Here is a 21,508-nt window from a genome sequence, read left to right as displayed (position 1 = left end):
TCTGGTGCAGGGTCTGGGGACCCCTTTGAGGGGGGCCCCTGTGATGGGCCATGTCACCCCTTCTGCTGTGGATGAGCTTCCCCCCGCCCCGGTGAGGACCCCTCAGCTGGGCTCCTCTGTACCGTGGAGGATGGGCAGTCACTGCCCCTCTGACCAGAGGTTTTTCCAAGATACCCAGAGCCTCTCTTCCCCCAGCCCTTTGGTGGAGGGTCTGTGTGAGCCTGGCAGCTGAGCCCTGGGGCTGTGGTCTCTCCACCTTGGAGGTGTTAAGCCTGTGCTTTGTGAATGTCCCCAGCCCTGAGTTGTTACTTTATCTTATCTTCATCAGTGAGTGGTGTAAGGCCTCAGTCAGGGCCCCATTCAGGGTGCAGTAGTCTTCTCTGCACCTTTTGTAATATGGTTTTAAAAGTCCTTTAAGAAAATGTTTAAGTCATAAAATATAATATTTCAGTCTCCGACAGGGCTATAGAAGGATTGGGAAATTATGGAATGATTTGGGTTGGAAGGGACCTTAAAGATCATCTAGTTTCAATCCCTTTGCCATGGGCAACCCACAACTTCTCTGGGTAACTTATGCCAATGTCTCATCATGTTAAAAGAAACCATGGAGCTAATTAAAATACAAAGGTCATCCAATCCACTACAAGGACAGTTGGCCAGAGAATGTTTAAAAGGTCCTAGGGAAAAAAATCCCTCTATTGTCTCACTACCTCTTCTGTCTCTCTGATTTCATGGCCTATTAACTCCAAGGTCAAGATGGTAGGAGGAGGTCAGGGTTGAGTACAACACGGTGAGTGTTTCTGACTGAGATCCTCCCTTACCAGGTATTTATGTTGGTCTGAGACTCAACAAGAATTATGAGTTATCTCACATTTAGGGAGTTTTAGGATTTTGACAGCTGCCTTTAAGGGGATTAATCGTAACTGGACTTTAATAAGGGCTGGGTGTCTAATTTGGGTAGAGGTGGAAAGGTTCTGCAGATTAACAAAATAGGCAGCTTCAGCATCTATGATATGAACATTCACTTGCCTAAATCTGGATGAATAGCACATGCTGATGTTGACTGAGGGCTGAGGATAGGCAGTATGAATCATGAATTGGTACTTAATCATTTAAAACCTCCAGATGGCTAATTTATGGTAGATGAATTCGGGTTTCAGAGAGTAATCACATCACCTTATTTTAGGTATATAAATTAGATGCTAAAGATAGAAAGTTGGTCTTTCTGTGTTCCTTCTATAGCCAACAGGGAGACACTGGTCTTCTAGAAAATGAATCAAAGTTAGATTTTTACTCTGAACTCTAGAGAAATCTGCTGGTCCTTGCTAATTTTAAATGATGTGTTGATAATTTTTCCTCTATATACAGTGATTTTATGTCTATAGACTGTATAAAATCACTGTTTCCCCATATTGAAAGACTTGAATATATATGAGTGCAACCTCAGGACCGAGATTCCAGAAGGCTGAAAATGAATCAATTCATTCAGAGGCTGGTCTGAATATGCATGATTACAATGTATAAATAAATATTCTTTAAATTTTGGGATGCACTAGACACAGGGAAACTTTTGCTTAGTAAGCTCTTGAGAGATGAACAGAAGAGGAAATAGTTACTAAAAGTCAAGCAAAATGCATCAATTCATGGCTACAATGCAAACAAATCTGCTTTTCTGTCAGGTGCACAGACTAAAGCTGCCTACAGGCAGTTTTAATTGACAAGCACAGCATTCATGAAATAGATAAGCCATACAAATTCCGACCTTGCCTGTGTCAAACAGGGCAATATTAACATAAGGACTTCCTTCATCCATTTTATTATGATTTATACTGGAGGAAATGATGATGAAAAAATATTATGTGCCCATGTACTTATTCAACATTCTGCATGTCCTTTACTGAGGGAAGTACATGGTTGTTATAGCTCATGAAAGGAAAATAAAAATCCTTAGTTTTAGAGTTTGAGAGTAGCAGGGGAGTATAGGATTGCCTGACATAAAGAACAAATCTTTCACTAGGATTTTCACTTACACTGTCAAAAATCCAAATGGTAATGATAATTCATTCACGCCTTTTGTTTGAGATTTTTGGGATGGAAACTGATTTCCTTCCTTCTGTCCTGGAGTCCGGTGTGTGACCCTTCTCTCCTAAGTGTCTCCAGTGGCATAAAGACCTAAAGCAGATTCTAAAACAATGTTTAGATCCTTTCTGAAATCAGCATCAGCATTCGTGCTGGACCACTGCCTAGACACAGAGCTAGGTATTTTATCCTGCCAGTGTGGCAGGCACTTTTTGATAATTAGTATGTGCAAATTCCAATGACATTTGAAGAAAGAAGAAGTAGGACTCAATTCTCTGAGCACACATTAACCTGAAGTGGGGCTTTCATGATCAGTTGATTGGTATTATTTTTTATTTATTTGTTTAATCTGGATTCAGTTTCTTTTTGAAGACATGGCACAATATGTAATGTATGAGATCAATTAATGAAAGGGTGACTGAGGTATCACTATTTCTTTGATGAACTAAATTTAATATTTATATAAAGACATATGAAGAGACAGTGTGAAGCTAATATGAAATTTCTACTTCACATTATGACCATAATCTCGAGGTGATGATTCAACATGTGTGAAACTGAAGACTGCACACAATAAATCTATCAATATTGTGAAGACTCACTATTTTCAGGTTATGCCAGCGATTTTATGTGAATAATTACAATCTTTCTGCATAGTTTATAGTTAAAGAAAAATAGCAACAACAGTTGTGACAGCTGATGCAACTAAGGGCTGTGTATTTCCAGTTTTGTCCTTAGCTGTAGCTGCCTGATAAATCAGTCACAATACCAAAAGAACTACAGTAGTTTTTCATGTGACTTGCACCCCAAAGCAAGGGCACACATCTACAAAATTTAGACAACAACGATTTGATGACATTCCTCATAAATATATATATATATATAACAAAATAATTCATTTCGGAAGCATGGCTACATCTTAGGCACTGAACTTCAAACTTACACTTTCAAGCTATCATAACTCCAGATGACTGAAGTCACTTAATTTTTTCAACCTTCCAAGGTGCAGTCATTAGCAGTCTTACAATATCTGTAATTGTCTTTTTATAGTTATAAAGCTTCAGCAATGGAAGACGACAGCTTGTGCCACTTAAATGGAACCCTGCAGTGCTGTTTCCTGATAACGCAGAAGGTTATGTATGGCACCTGCACAACCCTGGGATTATGAAAGGCTGGATAAGAAAATGCAAGGAAAAGCTTGGGGAAAAGAGGATAATCTTTAGTCAGTTTGTGTCAGGAGTAACAGAAACCCTGCTGGAAAGAGCAGGATAGGACCTCAGGCAAGCTTACTCTTTACAGCTAATTTTATGTAGCACATCACAGTGTGATAACCTTGGTATGAGAACAAGCCCAGGGGTGAAGTGTTTCCTTCAGATTTGTTGAAGTCCTTGTGCTAATTAAGCTGTATGTAAACAACTCCACTGTGTGATAGCTCAGGTTTTCTTCCTCATCATTGTGCCTTCCTCTGACATGAAACATTTTTAATACCCCTTGCATCTTGGCTGCCCTGTCTTGAATATTGGATCAGATCTTAGCTCTCCTGTTCTCTTTGAGCATCCCGCTACATTTCACTTCTGTTTTCCTATATGACATCACTCATTCCATCCCAACCCCCCTGCAAGAGGCATAAACATGCATTTCTTCTTTGGCTCTGCTCAATGCTTTCCCCAGACACTTGTCTAGACCACTACCTGAACATCATCTTCTAAGCCAAATATTCCAACAGCTTCTAAAATTTCTTCCTCTGCCTCTCTATCTTCTGTTCTGCCAATTATAAACTTAATTCTCTCCTTAAGGCAATTTATAATTTCTTGCTGCGGATTCTGTTGGTTTTTTTTAAATTTCTACTTCAGGTATATTTTCTATAAACCCAGAACTACATTATTTTCTTAACCTTAGCTTTGAAAGAACTTCTACCATGCAGCAACATATGTGTATTTATGTTCATATGTGAGCTCAGTCATTGCCATTGTTAAGACTTTGATTACAATTAAATTTTCAATGTTTAAATAAAAATTATTATAAACAGAAATGGAAAGGACTTAGGAACAAAATGTATGCATTATTTTCATTTAGCTGTTGTGTGTTAAATAATTTATACTATATCATCTCACCTTTTCTGTTAAAATACTGAAAAATATCTGCCTTCTGCCTACTTTCTAAGTTCTTCAGTATAAACAATCTCTTGAATTCTGAAACATCTTAAAAACAAAGAAAGAGATCTTTTTAACATCCAGAAGTAGTCCATGACTTCTTGTCCTGGATCTGGAATGCTACTCAGCTTTTCCAATACAGTCTTACAGGGAATTTCTTTGGCCATGGTTTAAAAGTTAGGGATACTCAGATGCCTTCACATGCCTATTTCTAGAGTTTACTATTAACCATCTGTCTTTTTAGGCAGTTTTTTAGATGTGTCTTCTGAAATATCAAGGCCTGGATTTATCACATTTCATTTATGTGGCTGATGAAGATGATGAACCTGTGAGAGCCATTGTTCTGTTTTCACTGTACAGTAATTTCAACAAGATGTTTGCATATTAAATACACCAAATTCCATATATATGCTCAGAAAACAACTGAGGTCTTAGGAGGAATGATTCACCCCCTGAAGGTACCAAAGACTTGTCATTGTCTATAGTGATGCCTATAGTGACTGATATTTGTACCAGTTACGAATGCCTGCGATACCTTAATCTTATGGTTTGCTTGGGTATTTAAAATTTGTGAGATGAATCTAAGCCTGGTCTGTTTCTAAAGAGTCATGTAAACATTGTATGCAGGCTTTTAACATTTGTATGTCCTGTTTTAGGACTGATCCATTGCTAATTATAGAAATCACAGTCTCATGAAAAGTCTTGTTCAGGAGGGCCATTAGTAGCCAAAGAGGGAGTAAATTGAGAGCAGAGCAGAAATGAATGCAAGTGACAGTGTGATAGGAAAAAAACCCCATCTTTTTGAAGTCTCTGAGTAGGAATTCCAGAATAAGACACAGAGAGACAAGCTTTCCAAAACAGGCAAGTCTTTAAAGAGTCTTTTCATGCCTGACAATACAAATCTAAGTGAAAACTCTTAAACCTTTTTAATAACATCGATCAGATTATATTAGTCCAATATCATGTATTGATGACAGTTCTGCTTTACAAATTATCTTATAACTCAACCTCTCTTATTAATTTTCCTCATGACATGGCACTTTTATGAACAATTATGCCTTTTTTTAGATCCATATATAAATTTGTCTAAGAGAAGGAAGCTAAGTTACTGACCATTTCTTAATGTTTTTCCCAGCTGGAAATTGCTAGTGTATTTTCATGCAATTTTTTGATAAGAAAATATTATATTCTCATCTTCTGTTATACATTACATATTTCTTTTTATTTTTGGGGTTTTTTAAAGCAGGGAATATATTGCAATCAAAAGCACTAAAGTCCTTTGCTAGGTAAGAGGTATATGCTAGAGAAAGCTTTCAAAAAATCAAATCAAGTTTATGAAGTACTATAGAGATTATGTCCTTGTACTCTTGTAGGAGAAGAAATAAGAAACCAATTTTCTTTGCAATATTTATTTTTCAAATAACAATTCTAAAGCAGACTGGTAGTTTATGTGCAGAACCAGATCATTCTTTTCATATCAAGTAGAACAATTTTGTCAGACTCACTTTGCTGCTAACATGGATGTCATGCAGTTAAATACAAGCTGACAGAATGTACGACATAACTAGAGTAGATCTTATTCATAACGATCAATTTTTTCCTCAAAAAAATAAAAGTTCTGTCTTTGGAGTGGTTTTGAACTGCCAAGGAAGGACAGTACCCTGAGAGAGGATATATTCCCTTAGACAGTTGGAGAGTTCTCAGTGGAAGTCATCAGTTAAATGGATACTACTCTCCACGTACATGTCTGTAGAGTCCTAATACTTCCCCAGCAGGTTTGGGGTTTAATGCCAACTCAGCCCCACATGAGAGAGTGAGAAAGTGAGGAAACTCATGAGTTCAGATAAAGACAGGGCATGATACCCCAAGGTATGAAATAACCTTTGGTCAGTTGGGGTCAGCTGTCCCACTTGTGACTCCTCCCAACTTCTCATGCTCCCCCAGACCCCTCACCAGTCTGTCAGCATGAGAGGGCTTTGACGCTCTGCAAAAGCCACTCAGCAGGGACGAAACCTTCTCTGTATTATCAACACCATTTTCAGCACAAATCCAAAACACAGTCCCATCCTGGCTGCTGTGGAGAAAATTAAATCTGCCCCAGCCAAAATCAGGACAGCCATCTATGTTAAGTGCCACTAAAATGTGTTAGAGAGAGAAAGTGTAATTTTCTACATGGACAAAACACTTTTAATTCACAAAGTTTAATTTCTGAAATTATTTATTCTTTGTGTGTGTCACTAAAGCAACTGTAGAACATGGAGTGCAAAGGCCTTTTTGTGCCAAGAACTCTGCCCATGCAGGCAGCTGAAACGGGCATGCACACATGCACACTCAGATGTACTGTTGCTAAATGATGGTGTCCACAATGTTAACAAATGGAAGCAGCTGAAAACACCTTTTTCTTTTTTAAAATCACCAAGGTAACACCTCCCTTGAGGATAGGGAAGAACAGCGAAGAACTATAGTCACCTTAAGTGGAATAGTTAAGTGGCACAGAGACAAGGAGGTCAACACAGAATGGTCTCAATTCAGAGCCAACAAAAATTGCTGTAATTCCTCAGCAAGGCACCTAATTGGAATCATGCACATTGACAGTTTTAACAATTTTACTTCATGCTCAGGGGCAATATAAGAACCACCTTGATTGTTTATCTGTCCCAAGTGCCCATGGTAGCAAACACTAAATCCCCGAAATGGTCATTGATGCACATGAAGTCCCTATCACAAGTGACAGAGCCACCTCATTCTGTGGGAACTATAGTTAAGGGTCTTGCCAAAGACATCTGAATCCAGACACAGATTTACTGTGGGTACTGCCTATTACCACCCACATAAGTCTTTGTATCTGACATGGGAACAAACATGCAGCTGCTCAGTCTATCCTTTTATTAGATGGAGACCGACTCTACCCTTGCAACTACAAATGCAGGATTTGGGCACCCGAGCAAGTTAATTCATTTGGCATTGGTAAATGATCTGAAGGGAAAGCCAGTGGGAGCTGCTTAGGTTTCAGCAACTTTAAGGTCTGTCGTAGAATTTGTCAGAAGGTTAAAAGACTTTTCACATGAGTTGGAGCTAGTCTCAGCATTAAAGAAATAGTACCAGTCAGACTAAGTAAGATGATTCTTATAAATGTTGTAATACCCGAGGTGAAAGGTTTGTAGCAGCTCTGTTCTTCCTCCTTCCCTTTTCCATCTGACAAGGAATATCTTCTGATTTGAGGGCCAGTGTGTAAGGAGCACAAAACTAGCATGTGCCTGAAGATGTGAGGTGTGTTAACCACAGAGCTTTTACCACCCTTTTTGACACAGTTATGCAAGGCTACAGACCACCTCTAGTGTGCTCAAATGCACATAGCTACAGAGACAGGGAAGCCTAGCTGAGAAGCCTTCAAGTTAGCTAAAACTAACTGCAGTTTACAAGTCAACATAGTCACAGGATAGAGAACTATAGCATATTACCAGTGAGTGCAGGAAAGAAGATGTGTAATTAGATATAATTGGTCTTTCCATATCTAATTGCTATTGACTGTGTTGCTAAAGCTTTAATCTTCTATATTTATTTTCCTACCACCATCTCTTCTTTTTAATCTCATTTCCTTTATGGATGAAGAACCATTTAAACAGCATTTAAAGACTACAGACATCATTCTATTGATTGAATGAATGAATACTTCTGCAGAAGCAGAGCAGGACGCCTGTGATTCTTTTCTAAGGAAAGTTCACCATTTCTTTCTGGTTAGTCAAAGCCTTGCAGCCTTCTCCTCCTCTCTAGAGACCCACAGCAGTAGGTTATATGGGACTGAAGAGTGGGCAAAAACATATCAAAGAGTACAGCTGTGGCTTGAGACTGAGAGCATTTAAGTTGGGGCAGAAATATATGCAGAGGAGGAGCTCATTCGGCTGTAAGCCTCTATAGTCTCTGGAAACAAACACGTAAATACCTGTTTCAAACTCTATTTATGGAGATACTTGTTTAAAAAGGGTAAATCAATCTAGTTCTATGAGAAGACCATCATTATGCAAATTGTCTCTCAGGGAGCTTAAAATAAGTAAGTTCCTTCTTTCAGGAGAAACATGACTGAACTGTCAAATATTACTTAGTAAGAGGATTATATTGGATTTGATTTTACTTAAGACTTTCATAGAGAACAGTTTTTCTCTCTTCATTTTTAGCAAGCCACTTGCTTTTGTGATATTGGTTTGGATTCAACATTAGTCTTAATTGACATAGGTTTAGTTATTTCACTTGAGTCCTCTACCATAAACCTCCATATATTATATAATTTTATGTAAATAGAAGGATCCAGGCATGCTATAATCCATGTGCTGAGATGGAAGGCAGAAAAATAAATAGAGAAGCCTGTTTTGTGACTTTATGCCCATGAAATACATAGGTTGAAACAAAAGATTATGCAGCAGCAGACTTAACCTGATTGAAGTGTGTGATTAGTTTTCGGTTTCATTCTCTTTCTAATGATTTCCAAAATATATCAGTATGCGATCCACAAAACAGACACTTGGAAAATCAATCAGTTGCAAGAAGCTGGGTGAATTTAATACTAAGAAAAAAGAAATATAAGTAAAATCATGAACACAAAAAGAAGAGAAATCAGGGGGAGGGGAACAGCTTCAGTCACATAATGCAATCTCATGAGGTGCGCTTTGTGCTATGGTCATTAGCAGAGATCCTCAATTCTGATAAGATGTGACATCAGACCATTGCAGAACCTAACCTTGGAAAAACTGTACACATTGGACTTTTCTCAGGGTGTTTCAGAGCAAGACACCCACAAATATGTAATTCATTAATTTGCTTCTGCCATTTGGATCAATTACATTTAGAGCTGGCTGGTGGATAAGAGGCAGGTACAGAAGGAGATGCAGTTAGATGGTCTGGAACACACCCAGGAGGGAAGCAGAATGAGTCTGAGGCAATAATTAACTTTTCTGTGGGAAAATATTTTTTGGCTACAGTGAGAGAGCACCCAGAAATGATAAAATATGTCGTTATCTACTCTATTCCTTTATCTCTTCTGTGTTAGTACAAGAGCTTGCTGTATGTTTGATAGGGCTAAAGGGATGAGAGAAGAAAGGAAGAACACCATCTGCTTGTGAAATCTATATGCTTACCACAATAATACTGAGGTACCTGTTCAGAACATCATGGAAGTATTTAGTGTATTTCCTAGAAGCAGCCGCTTAGCTACAACCCAAGAACACAACTAAGTTAAAAAGAAGTTCTAAGAAATCAACTAGAGGAAAGTATTCAAGATTTATTTTGACTAATTCTGTAGCATCATGCTTTGCTTGTCTGACTTTTACTTCCCTGAACTTCAAAGAATTTCAAGCAGCATTAGAACAAATTCATCCCTGTTACTCAGCAATTTCATCCTTCATACATGTCTTTGAAAATCTGTGCTTCAGATCCAAAGAAATGGATGTTATGCAAATTAAAACAGTGTAATTCTTTTGGAATTGCCAGATGCATTCAGTTTAAACCATTGGGAGCTGCACAGAGAGAGAAGGGATAAAATTCCCATCCCTTTGATCCCAGGAGCACTATCCCCCTCTGCCTGAGCTAGAGAAATGCATGTGCAATGCGTACCAATCCTGTGGCCCTGTCTACAAAGGCCCTGCTAATAGAGAGCACAGGCTGTGCAGCTGGCACAGCCCTGCACTAATCTTCAGGCAGGTGGCTGTGTGAGGGGTGGAAATGAACGGCAAGGATGGACTAGGTGCACTGGAGGATAAGAACAGGGCAGAGGTGAAGCAGGGCAAGAGAATTTATTGTTAGACCTTCATGTCATAGAAAAGAACCCAGCTTACATCTCTGCAGTGTCCAAGCAAGTGTTCTGCTTCTCCCTTTCAGTCAACGCCAGTTAACTGTAGCCAACCTGACAGGACAGGAGTGTGCTGGGTTCAGATATGCCTCTACTCTTTTGGGAGACAGCTGTCTAACTCCAAGCTTAAGCCACAGTATGAGCTGGCCCAAGTGCATGATAGATGATCAGGGAGTTTGTCATAAAGAATGAGATCTAGCTTTAAGCTGACACAACATCAAAAACACATTACAGCCCTTAGAAGAAACAAATGCTTCTCAGTGCAGAGCAGACCCGATATAACTCATACTAAGAAGAGGTCAATCTTTTTCTCAATTATATGGTTGTTTTTGATAATGCCTGACTTCAGTATTGAGGGACGCACCAGTGAACAGTTACATCTAGACTGATTTGCTTTTTAAGAGCAATGCACACCTTGCTGGTACGCTGGGCAATAAAGAAATACAGACTTAGCCCCTGTCTGTAGCAGAGAAAGTCCCACACTCACCATTGGCCGTAAGAATGAATAACTGCTTGGAAGTCGGTATTTCTCAACTGGATTGTAGACACTGGGAAATGTGATGTAGAAAAAGACAGCTAAGGCACTGACCTCCCTAGTGGCAATACCCTGGTCATGCTCAAATACCTGTTAATAGACTAACAGCCAAGAATTTATTACTAGTATAATCAGAGCCTTAACAGTCTATTGTGCAATGTAGCATTGTTAGTTCAGATGTAAATACTATACATAGAGAAAAAAAATACAGAAAATGTTACAACTACAATGATAATAAAAATGAACAAACACAGTAATTTGTAATTGCTATACACACCCTTTCTCCTGGTGTTCTTTCTATTGTTCCTCCAAGTCCTAATTCAGTGGTTCCATTTGGGAGTGGGGTGAGGGAGTTGTCAGCACCTGTATTTTTTCACCAGGAGGAAATGTTTCATGTTTGTGCTTTTTCACTCCAATCCATTTTTGATTATTTTTATTTTTGTTAACATACTTTTATACTTGGTTCTTTTTACATTATTCCATAATTCCATATCACGTTTGAATTTACTATAGATGTTGCCTTTTACATGCACTATAGTGTATTTCTCTATTTACTACCCCTAAAGACTAAAGACAGCCCCAGGACTGTATTTTTTTAACAGATCATTTGTATGGTTTTTTATAGCCATGGGGTATGCAGTGCCAGGCTGTGCCCCATCTATTATCCCATGTCTGCACTCCTCTGTGCCATATCCTACATCTCTACTTCTCAAGATGTCCTCTTTCACACCAAGCCTGTATTTCTCTAAACAACATCTTTGATAATTGCTTCTTTCTACTATCTGTATAAAACTATTGTCATACTTTATGAAGATAACAAAACCAAAAGAAATTAGCCACGGACACCCATAAATTAAACAAATTGCTGTCACAGCTAAACTAATAGAGTTGCAGGCTGGCCAGGTTCAGGCAGAGCAAGGCTGGTTGGCCTCACTATTGAGGCCTTGCAAACTCAGTAAAAAACCTATAACTCGTTACTAGCAATAGCAGTAGTGTATGATGGGACTACACAAACACACACCACGCATGGTTTTCTCCGGAGTGATCTTAATACAGTCTACCAAAACCAGAGTCTGGAATACACAGACTCAGAGGAGGTAGCCCAAATCATCCCAGTTTCCTGTGATCCCATGATTTCCTTTGAGTATAATTTCTGATCTCCCTTTCTACAGACCTGTTCCCAGCTCATTTGAGCACCTAGATTTATGTAAGGAAATGTGTCAATAAACCCTGCTCAGGAGAAGTAGGACAACCTCTTTACAGAAGCCCAATACACACCAAATACCTGGGTGGGAAATCAAGCAACATCAGCCCCCAGAGATTACAAATCATTGCTTTCAATACAGGAAATTATGTGACAGCAGTATTTAAAGGCAGAACAATTCAAGACAATGCAATGCAGATTGTTGGTGGCCTGCGTTCCTTTCTGTTCATGCTGGTAGTTGACAGTGTGCACAACAGTGACTTAATGGTATATTTATCACAAACAGCATTGTATAATGAATGAATACTTAATGAGCCTCCATTAAGCTTAGAAGTGCCCTGTTTTAAACCATTAGCTCATTACAGTAATAAGGTATTTTCTACTGCAGACGAGTTAAAGCAAACACAGCAGTTCTTTGAAGCCAGATGACTGCTTAAGGCAAAATAAAAGAGAAAGCAGAATTATTAATTCAAAGAAATATAAACCAAATCTACTATACAGGGGAAAAAAACCAGCTTTGAATTTTGGTGGTTTTTTCTTTTTCTTGGTAGCATTTTCTGGTTTGGAAAAAAGCCAATTTATATTGGCAAGGTAAGAGCTTTGACTTTCACTACTGGGGGTGGAATAGACTGTCAGTCATGAATTGTCTGTTCTTGTAGTCACTTTGCCCTGCCTTTGGATTGGATTAGAATTAGCTAAAAATCATAGTATATGAGACTTTTAATAAGAAATTTCCCTTTATTTATCTTAAATTGCTTGGTCTCTTATTGCAGGCCTTTTAATACCTTAGTTTGGGAAGAAAACTTATTTCAGTGCCTAAGGCAATAGAAGGTGAGAGCTTGCAAAACATGTATAGTGTGATAGGGTTTAGAGTTATTTGAAGAATTATGTAAGAGAGATATTTAAATGCCTAAATAGATAAAAAATGGCCCAATGGCATCTTTAAAAGCACTTGAGTCATGCAAAGCTAAATGTGAGGCTGGATGTCTGCAGTATATCTGTTTCCCTAGCTGCATATCCATTTCCCTAGGTGCATATCCAAACAAAGCAGTGAAAGATTTCTAGTCAAAAGAATTAGAAAATTATTACTGCAGGTGCTTTTATTGAACTTCTGATTTATCTACAGACTAATAATTGTAGGTCTAATCTAGAGTTCATAGAATTCAATGAAGTACTTTTTACTAATTCAATATACTTTATATCAGGTTTCTGTAATTATAGTAAGTTATTCTGAATGAGGAATTCATCTCAGAGAATTAAAATGTATTTGTGGGTAATATGTGAGTAGAAAGTGGGCAAAATTTTAAATTATTTGCTATAAATTATTCACCCAATTATATTACATCTAGATAGATACGGGAATTACTCATTAATAATTATGTATTCCACATAAGCACTGGCAACATGATGAAACAGATTTATCATGAAGGATCTGTCCATCAGTAGAAAGATTCATGTAAAGTACTTCAAAGACTCCCATTTGACTCCAAATCACCAGCTATTAAACAAAGAATGGCTGGGAGCTGCCACTGTTCGGAAGTAAGATCGGTGAGGGAAATGCTGTGTGGCAGGAGCAGTATTTTTGGTATATTTCTCTTCTCCTAGCTCCTGTTGTAGAGGCTATGTCAGTGTGGTTACTCTTGTAGGAAGCAGAATGGAAAGAGATGAATGGAGAATATGTAGGCATAGGACACTGCCTTCAGCTATTCTATTCTCATAATTTCCTATAGGGACATTTTAAACTTAATGATGTCACATATTAAATCCTTGTTGAAATTAATGAGTTTAATATTTCATCATTTCATCCATCTCTGTATCTTCAGTGTGAGCTTAGGACACTTGCAATTTCCCTCCATCTGGCTCGACCGCAGTTTGAAAAAAAAAAAGATTAGGAACAGTTATGTCCAACACATAAAATGAATTCCTACTAGATTTAAAAGAGAAAGCAATGAATTTTAAATTTAGGAGTGCCTGCTACCCTTTTTTTAATTTCATGCTTTGCTGTGCCTGCAGCCTGCTGTGTGTGCATGGCTGGGTGCAGAACACACCTCTGTGGCGTGGCTCAGCGTGCGTGCACAGGGCTATCCGTTCATTGATGCACCTCAGGAGATCACAGCGCTGTGCATTCATGGCTCTGTGAGATGCTGTGGCCCTGTGTGTGCACACTGCTGTGCACATGTGTACACATGTCCCTCTGTGTGTATAGAATCATAGAATATCCTGACAGGGAAGGGTCCCACAGAGACCATTGACAAAGTCCAGCTCCTGACCCTCCCTAGAAGTCACACCATGTGCCTGAAAGCATTATCCAAACACTTCTTGATTTCTGTCAGCCTTGGTGCTGTGACCACTTCCCTGGGGAGCCTGCTCCAGTGCCCAGCCACCCTCTGGGTGTATGTGTTTTAAGGTGAAGGAAGAAATGGGCTTCTTGCTGTGGACATATGCCCAAAATACAAACATTCTGTTTGTCCTTTCCAAGCTAAATTGTGGTGCAGCTATTTCATTGTGGCTTAGCCCATTTTAGTGACCTGAAGAGTTATCTTTAAATGGACATGAGATAATTCAATCTTCATGCTGCATTAGTTCTCAGCAGAATTGCAAGAAAATTTCAGTTATAGGATTTAATAGTGTGGTAAGGAGGCAATTAGAGTGCATTGTATGGACTGTTTTATTGTAGTGATTTCACATAATACCATGAAAATAACTCCAAATCATCACCCCCAGGATTGTACAGCTTGTCACTGTCATTTTCAATCTTGGATAATGCCACCCCACAATGTGTGAGTGCATATCTGCAGAGATAAAAATAATTAAAATGGAAATTCAGAACTTTTGGTGTGGATATACAAAATGTGGCAGATAAAAAAAAAAAAAAAACAAAAAACCAACCAAAAACTGAAAAACCCCATCATTTTGATATGGTTCCATTCTGCTCCATTTTCCTGCCTGTGTCATTTGACACAAGTGCATGTCAGTAGGTATTCACAGCCATGTCAGAAGCAAGGTTAATGAGCCAGGCAGAAAAAGTGTAATTCTCAAAGCAGATCTGCAGGACATGAGGAAATTGGCTCTGTTAGCAGTGTTACTGAGCCTGCCATTCACACCAGATCCATGTTTCACTGTGAACAAATTTGGACCCTCATCTTACAGTGAGATATGAACCAAATCTTTACCTTTATTAACAATCTGGATGAAGAAATCAAGTGCGCCCTCAGTCACTTTGCTGATGACATGAAGTTAGTCTGGAGTGTTGTTCTACTGGAGGGCTGGAAGGCTCTGCAGAGGGATCTGGACAGGCTGGATTGATGGGCCAAGGAAACTTGTGTGAGGTTCAACAAGGCCAAGTTCTGGATCCTGCCCTAGGGTGACAACAACCCCAGGCAGTGCTACAGGCTGGGCAAGAATGGCTGGAAAACTGTCTGGTGGAAAAGGATGTGGGGATGCTGGACAACAGCAGTTGAACATGATCCAGCGTGTGCCCAAGTGGCCAAGAAGGCCAATGGCATCCTGGCCTGGATCAGCAGTGGTGTGGCCAGCAGGGCCAGGGCAGTGACCGTCCCCCTGTACTCAGAACTGCTGAAGTCACACCTCGAATTCTGTGTTCAGTTTTGGGCCCCTCACTGCAAGAAGGACATTGAGGGACTGGAGCGTGTCCAGAGAAGGGCAACGGAGCTGGGGAAGGGTCTGGAGCATAAAACTGATGAGGAGTGGCTGAGGGAGCTGGGGTTGTCTAACCTGGAATAAAGGATGCTACTGGGGACCTTCTCACTCTCCACAGCAACTTGAAAGGAGTTTGTAACAAGGTGGGGGTTCATCTCTTTCCCGAGCAACAAGCGACAGAACAAGAGGAAATGGCCTCAGGTTGTGCCAGGGTAGATTTAGATTGGATATTAGAAAGAATTTCTTCATGGTAAGCGTTGTCAAAATTGGAACAGGCTACTCAGGGAAGTGGTTGAGTAGCCCTTCCTGGAGGGATTTAAAAGACGTGTAGATGTGGCATTTAGGGACATGATTTAGTGGTGGACCTGGCTGTGCCGGGTTAACAGTTGGGCCTGATGACCTTGAAGGCCTTTTTGAACAGAAGTGATTCTGTGATTCTATTATTCTAAACTTATTTTATGCAGAGAGACACTGCCAATAGATTCACAGACTCACCATATGCTTAAAGCTGGGCAGTGTCCACACCTTTTCAGGATTAGTGAGTTAGTTCATTAACTTCTCAATGCTACAAGCAGGGAACTGTGCCTTAGTTCAGCTTCATACCAGTTTCAGAATAACAGAGGTTCAATGTTCATTGGAGTTTTTAGCTGCTTTTTGGAATATTGAGGATGAAAATAGACAGGGAAGGACACAGAAGTGGTTCTCAGAAGTGGTGTTAAGTAAATACCATGCTACTGGCATTTGCTGCCTCCTCAGTCTGCAAAGACTATCCTGGGAAGAGATGGCATCACTTTTGTCCATTCCTCCATGTTTTCTTGTCCTGCAATGTCTCACCTGTGTGGGGAAGGAAAGCAGCTTTTAGTTAACAGTTGCTTTCTTCCCTCTGAGGGATCTGGCAGTGAGGGCAGTCCACACAGGAGACTAATGAGACTTCTCATGGACCATTACTCCCGGAGCGGGCATGTGGAAGGACTCACAGCTGAGCCTGTAATTAATAAAGTAGAAGGCTGATGCTGACTGGCAAGGTATAAGGAATCGTTTCTGGGAAAGGAGCAGAAGGCCTGTGGTTGGATCCAACACAGTGATGGAGCAATGCTGCTGCTGCTCACTAATGGGGAACGATTGCAGCTGGAGGAGCTGCTGGGAACAGTGCTCCTCATCTGCTGCTGCACATCTGCTCAGCTGGGTGGCCTCAAAACCTTGTTCCCAAGGCTCTCACAACTACCAGGAAGTGAAGCTTTGTCTCCTGAAAACTGTGAGGCAAGACACACATGTGTTTGTTCCTGTTGCTCTGCTTACCAAGGACACTGGAAAGGTGAGAATGATCTGACAGCTGTTACTAACAAAAAAGACATGGAAAGGAGACAAGAAAAAGTAAATGATAGGTACAAGTGATCAATACTCACCACTGAGTGTGTACTATTGGTGAACAGTGGGTCTCAGCTTGTTCTCAGCTGCAAACCTCTGTACTGCCAAGATTGCTGTCTTGTACAGAGATGACCCGGAACAAACTGCAAGGCACCAGCCCTGAAATCACCTGGGAAGATGAGTATGCTCCGTTTCCTGATACAGTTCAGCCCTGAAATCACCTGGGAAGATGAGTGTGCTCCGTTTCCTGATACAGTTGTCAGCTTTTGTTTGGACCTTGTGTTGTTTGATACAAGACTAGCTGGTAAGAAAGAGGTGGCAGTGACTTTCCCAAACTCAGCATCAGAATGTGATTCCATGAGCTTTAATTCCACCAAAGCAAGAATAACCAACAAGGATAGGCAGAAATCACGGATCTGGAGTGTCCTAGAAAGCTCAGGTTCCATGGTGATCACCTCTCATTGAACAGAGTGCCCCAACACTGGAGCTGTTGGTTGTCCCTTCCAGATATGGAAACCACTGATAAGGAAAGGGTCCGATTTCTTCAGATTCACTGAACAGCAGCATAGCAGGAAGATCAGCTCCCACACTACCCCAATGATAGGAATGGCTTTGCATTAAACAAAAACCTTGAAGGCTTGTGTGACAAAATCAAACTCTTTATGACTGATTTCTTCTACCTTATTATTTACTGGCTGTACACAGCAATGAAGTTCATATTATGCAGAGGCATATCTGCAAGTGTGTGAATTCTGGGAGAACAGCTGAGCTTCACTTCACTGGAAATTAGCTCAGTGACTCACAGAAGTGCTGAAAGAAATGCAAGTCTGTAGCCATCACAGAGCCTTCTCTACTCTTTTGATTAAATCTCTGCTGCCTACAAGAAAAAGAATTTGCAGGTAAACCTAAAAAATTAGTTTCTGAGAAATGAAACTGTATTTCTTCTCATTCTTATGCTAGGAATAAAGATTTTGTGCTTGGGTTGTTCAATGCTTGAGCAGGAGCATGTATCCGGAAGTGTGTGTATGTTGCCACCAAGACCCTCACAAGGATAAAAGGAGTTTAACAATGGAGTTGACAAAAAAGAACAAAAAAGAGCGTGTAGTTCTGAATACAACAGGAAATCAAATGCTGTTTTTACTTTTTCTTTGAGGATAAAACTTCAATTTATAAGGAGAATAATAAGTTTCCCTTCTGCATGTAATTTATGGAAAGATCTAGACCTGCAATGGAGGGCAGGGATAAAAGGGAAACCCCAACTTTGCTACAGATGAGAAGATTATTAAAAATGTATAACTTCCATCTTAATTACAAATGACATAATCTGCATGTTGCTTAATTCTACTGGTGACTTGCTTTAAACAGTACCTGCACAATGGCTGAATTGTCTTTGGAAGGTCTTTCTGTGTTTGCATAAAATCTCAGCTGCGACATAAATTATTAAAGTCAGAAACTTCTGTTTCTGTTACCATTTCTTAGAGGCTTCTTTTTGATTAAAACCCATTATATTGCCCAAGAAAAATTCAGCTGCACCAAAGAAACTGCAGTAAATGAGTTTTAAGTTAAACAGGGTTCACTTCCTGAGAGTGCAGAGAAACTGAAAGAATCTTTATAGGGCAGGGAAAGTAATTCTTGGCTTTTAGGACTATCTGGGTGGATCAGCACTGCTGACATCAGACTTGGATCAGAGCAGGGTAGGAATTGCTTCACAGGAGAGTTGTCAGCTAAAAAAAAACCAAACCGAAAAAAGATTAATATAATGTCAGCACAGAAGATCCTTGTAGAGTGTAATTGATCAAACATAGTGGTTACTGTGCCTTCATCTCCTAATTACCAGTTAATTTGTTTTTGTTGTTACTAGGTGTAGATCAGTTGTATGAAGTGTGGCCCCTCTCACGATGACAGCTGGGTTTTCCATTTCCTTACAACACAACAGATTTGAGTAACTTGGTATTACAGAGTGCTTTGCACCCCTCCACACTCATGAAAAATATTTTATTAGATTGTAAATGAAGTTGTCTTGTTCTCTGAGGTTATTTTCTACAGCAGTTTCATTTCTTCTGTCTTTTTCTCTTATTTTGTTTTTATTGGATGCTAAGGGCAAAAATGTAAAACAGCATCAGTAAAAGGAACTAAAAAAACCCAAAAAGCTTTAATGTACTTGGAGAGAGGAATTAAATTGTACTTCCTACTCTTCAGTCTAATAGCTTATACAATATGAAATGGAACAGGGTAAGTTCTTTTACTATTTCAGCTTCCAGCAGTGTAGTTATAGGTAAAGATGTTTCATGCTTCCCATTATAAATACTCATTTACACAGCTTTAAAAAATGTCACAAAAATTCACTCTTGATTGAAACTTACTCAATGAGGTCATAACCTAAGAACAGTTTCAGAGAATTGTTGGGTGAAATTGGGTTGATGGAGAGTCAGGTAGCTCATTTAAGCACACTGAGTTACCTGGGAATCTAATACCAAGAATTTTATCGATGTTCAAAATACTGAGGTGTAGAAAGATAGCCTGCTGTGGCTGATGGAATCAGCACGATCACAGGGCTCATCTGAGCCAATTAAAGCATCAGTAATGCATTGTCAATAGGTCACATCAAATGCACCAGTAATTTTTAGGACACTGAGCTAAGAAATGCCTAAAGTATATATAGAAGGAGGGAGGGATGACAAAGAGCTGGAAATGAGCAGTCAGTGAGTGTGACTGCTTGTCTCAACTAGCTCTTTTTTCCAAGACATCCTTGTCTTTCAGGAGGCTGGAGCCTATCTACACACCTTTTCCTGACACCACTATTTTTCCTAGAGTGGATTTTTTTTTTTTTTTTTAGTTAACTGGAGGAGTAGTATCATGGGCAAATCTCATCTAAGGACCTTCACCTGCTTCCACTTCAAGCAAATTGTGCTGCAAAACAGAATCATGGTACTATATAAATACACACACATATATATATATACACACAAATGTACACAATATGTACACATACACAAATATATGTACTTACATAATGGGAATTTTTCTGTCTCACTAAAATCTTTTTAGTCACCCTCAAAACCAGAATTGCTGAAGCTCCACCTCTCCCACCCATCCAATTTGTCAAAATCCCTAAAATAGTGATGCAAGACACAAGTGACCCACAACCTATCTCCGCTCTCATCCAGGGACATTTTTGCCTTGTACCTTGGTAAGGCAGGTCTCTATCTAACTATTGGGTTCTGGCATCAGTTCTTTGTCTCAGGAAATACTTATTTGATTGTACATTGTGGAGCAGGTAAAGAGAAGAGACTGAGGATATATATCATGATTAAGCAATTAAGGAACTAAATTAGGGCACAGCAGGATCAAGTAAAATCATGATGAAGTAGAAACTCCTAAGGAACTAGTGCAGTTTCTGTGCTTCCTTGCTTTTGCACTCTGGGTTTACAGGCATGCAGTAGGTCTCTTCCTTGTAGCTTGATGGTTTAGATGCTAAGCCCAGTAGGGCCTTAAGAACTAAAGCACATTTTGTTTTTTCAGTGATTTTCCATAAGTCACTAGTATAGCACATACAGAGGCCAGTGACCATCGGTTATACCTCCCTGGTTCTGTGGTCAAAGCAGATCAGAGATATTTCTTTCAAAAATATCTAACTTAAGAATCTGAGTTCCATTTTCACAAAGGCTTTAGCACACAGTAGCTGAAAGAAGGGATTTTTTAGGGCTTCAGTGACAAATACCTACATCCCCTTGCTTTTATTTGGGATTTGACATCCATATGCACCACTTAGTCATCTGTCTTTACCATGGTGCAATGTCTGATGTTTCATCTGAGTTCTGAAAATTTCTTCTCATTCTGAGTTCTGAAAATTACCACTAATGTACCACATGGTACCTGCAAAGTGGACTGGACTTCAGCTGATTCCCACTCTTTGCAGTTGCTGTGGGAAGAGGTTGCATCCAGACAGCCCCCACTGTTTGGATGACTTACAGCAACACGAAGTACAATGCTATTAACACAGATGAAATAATCTGAGAGAATAAACCTGAGAAAAAGATGCAAAATTAAGGTCTTCATTTGCTAGTACGATTTCACATATCCTGAGGAAGAATTAAGTCCACTCTGCTGGCTTTGCTTCAGGATTTCTTTGCCCATATCAGCTTTTCTATTTTTTCTTTCGTCATTTAGTTGATAAAATTACAAGTGAAAATATCACCATGGGGGTTATGGAAAAGAAAAAGAATACTCAGTGACTAATGTCTTCTTGCGTTCAGTGGTTTCAGTGATGCCCTCCACATCTTATTTATTTTTCCAGGCAAGGTCATTTTCTCTAAATTATAGACACAAATAGCAACTTTAAAATTCCTCCTTTCCAATAATACCCACTCACTTCTTACATGAAAATGAAGTACACCAACCTGTAAAGAGCACAGACTGTAAAAATAATTGCATTCATTCTCATTAAAATGGCCAGTGATTTGCTGCAAAAGTACAATTTGTGGTGGCAGAAGAAAGTAATTTTTAAAATAAGATATTCATCCAACTATTCATAATATGATTTAATCAGTAGATTGTATGCAGACTTTAAATATAAAATGTCCAAAATCATCATAGTGAATTATTAACACTCGATATATTTGGGAAGGGAGAATTACACTCCTTATTTGCAATGCTGGGAGAAAGGG

Source organism: Corvus brachyrhynchos, unplaced genomic scaffold (genome assembly GCF_000691975.1).
Source record: "Corvus brachyrhynchos isolate BGI_N302 unplaced genomic scaffold, ASM69197v1 scaffold44, whole genome shotgun sequence".
NCBI classification, from domain to species: Eukaryota; Metazoa; Chordata; class Aves; order Passeriformes; family Corvidae; genus Corvus; species Corvus brachyrhynchos.
Note: the sequence above shows the minus strand (reverse complement) of the source record.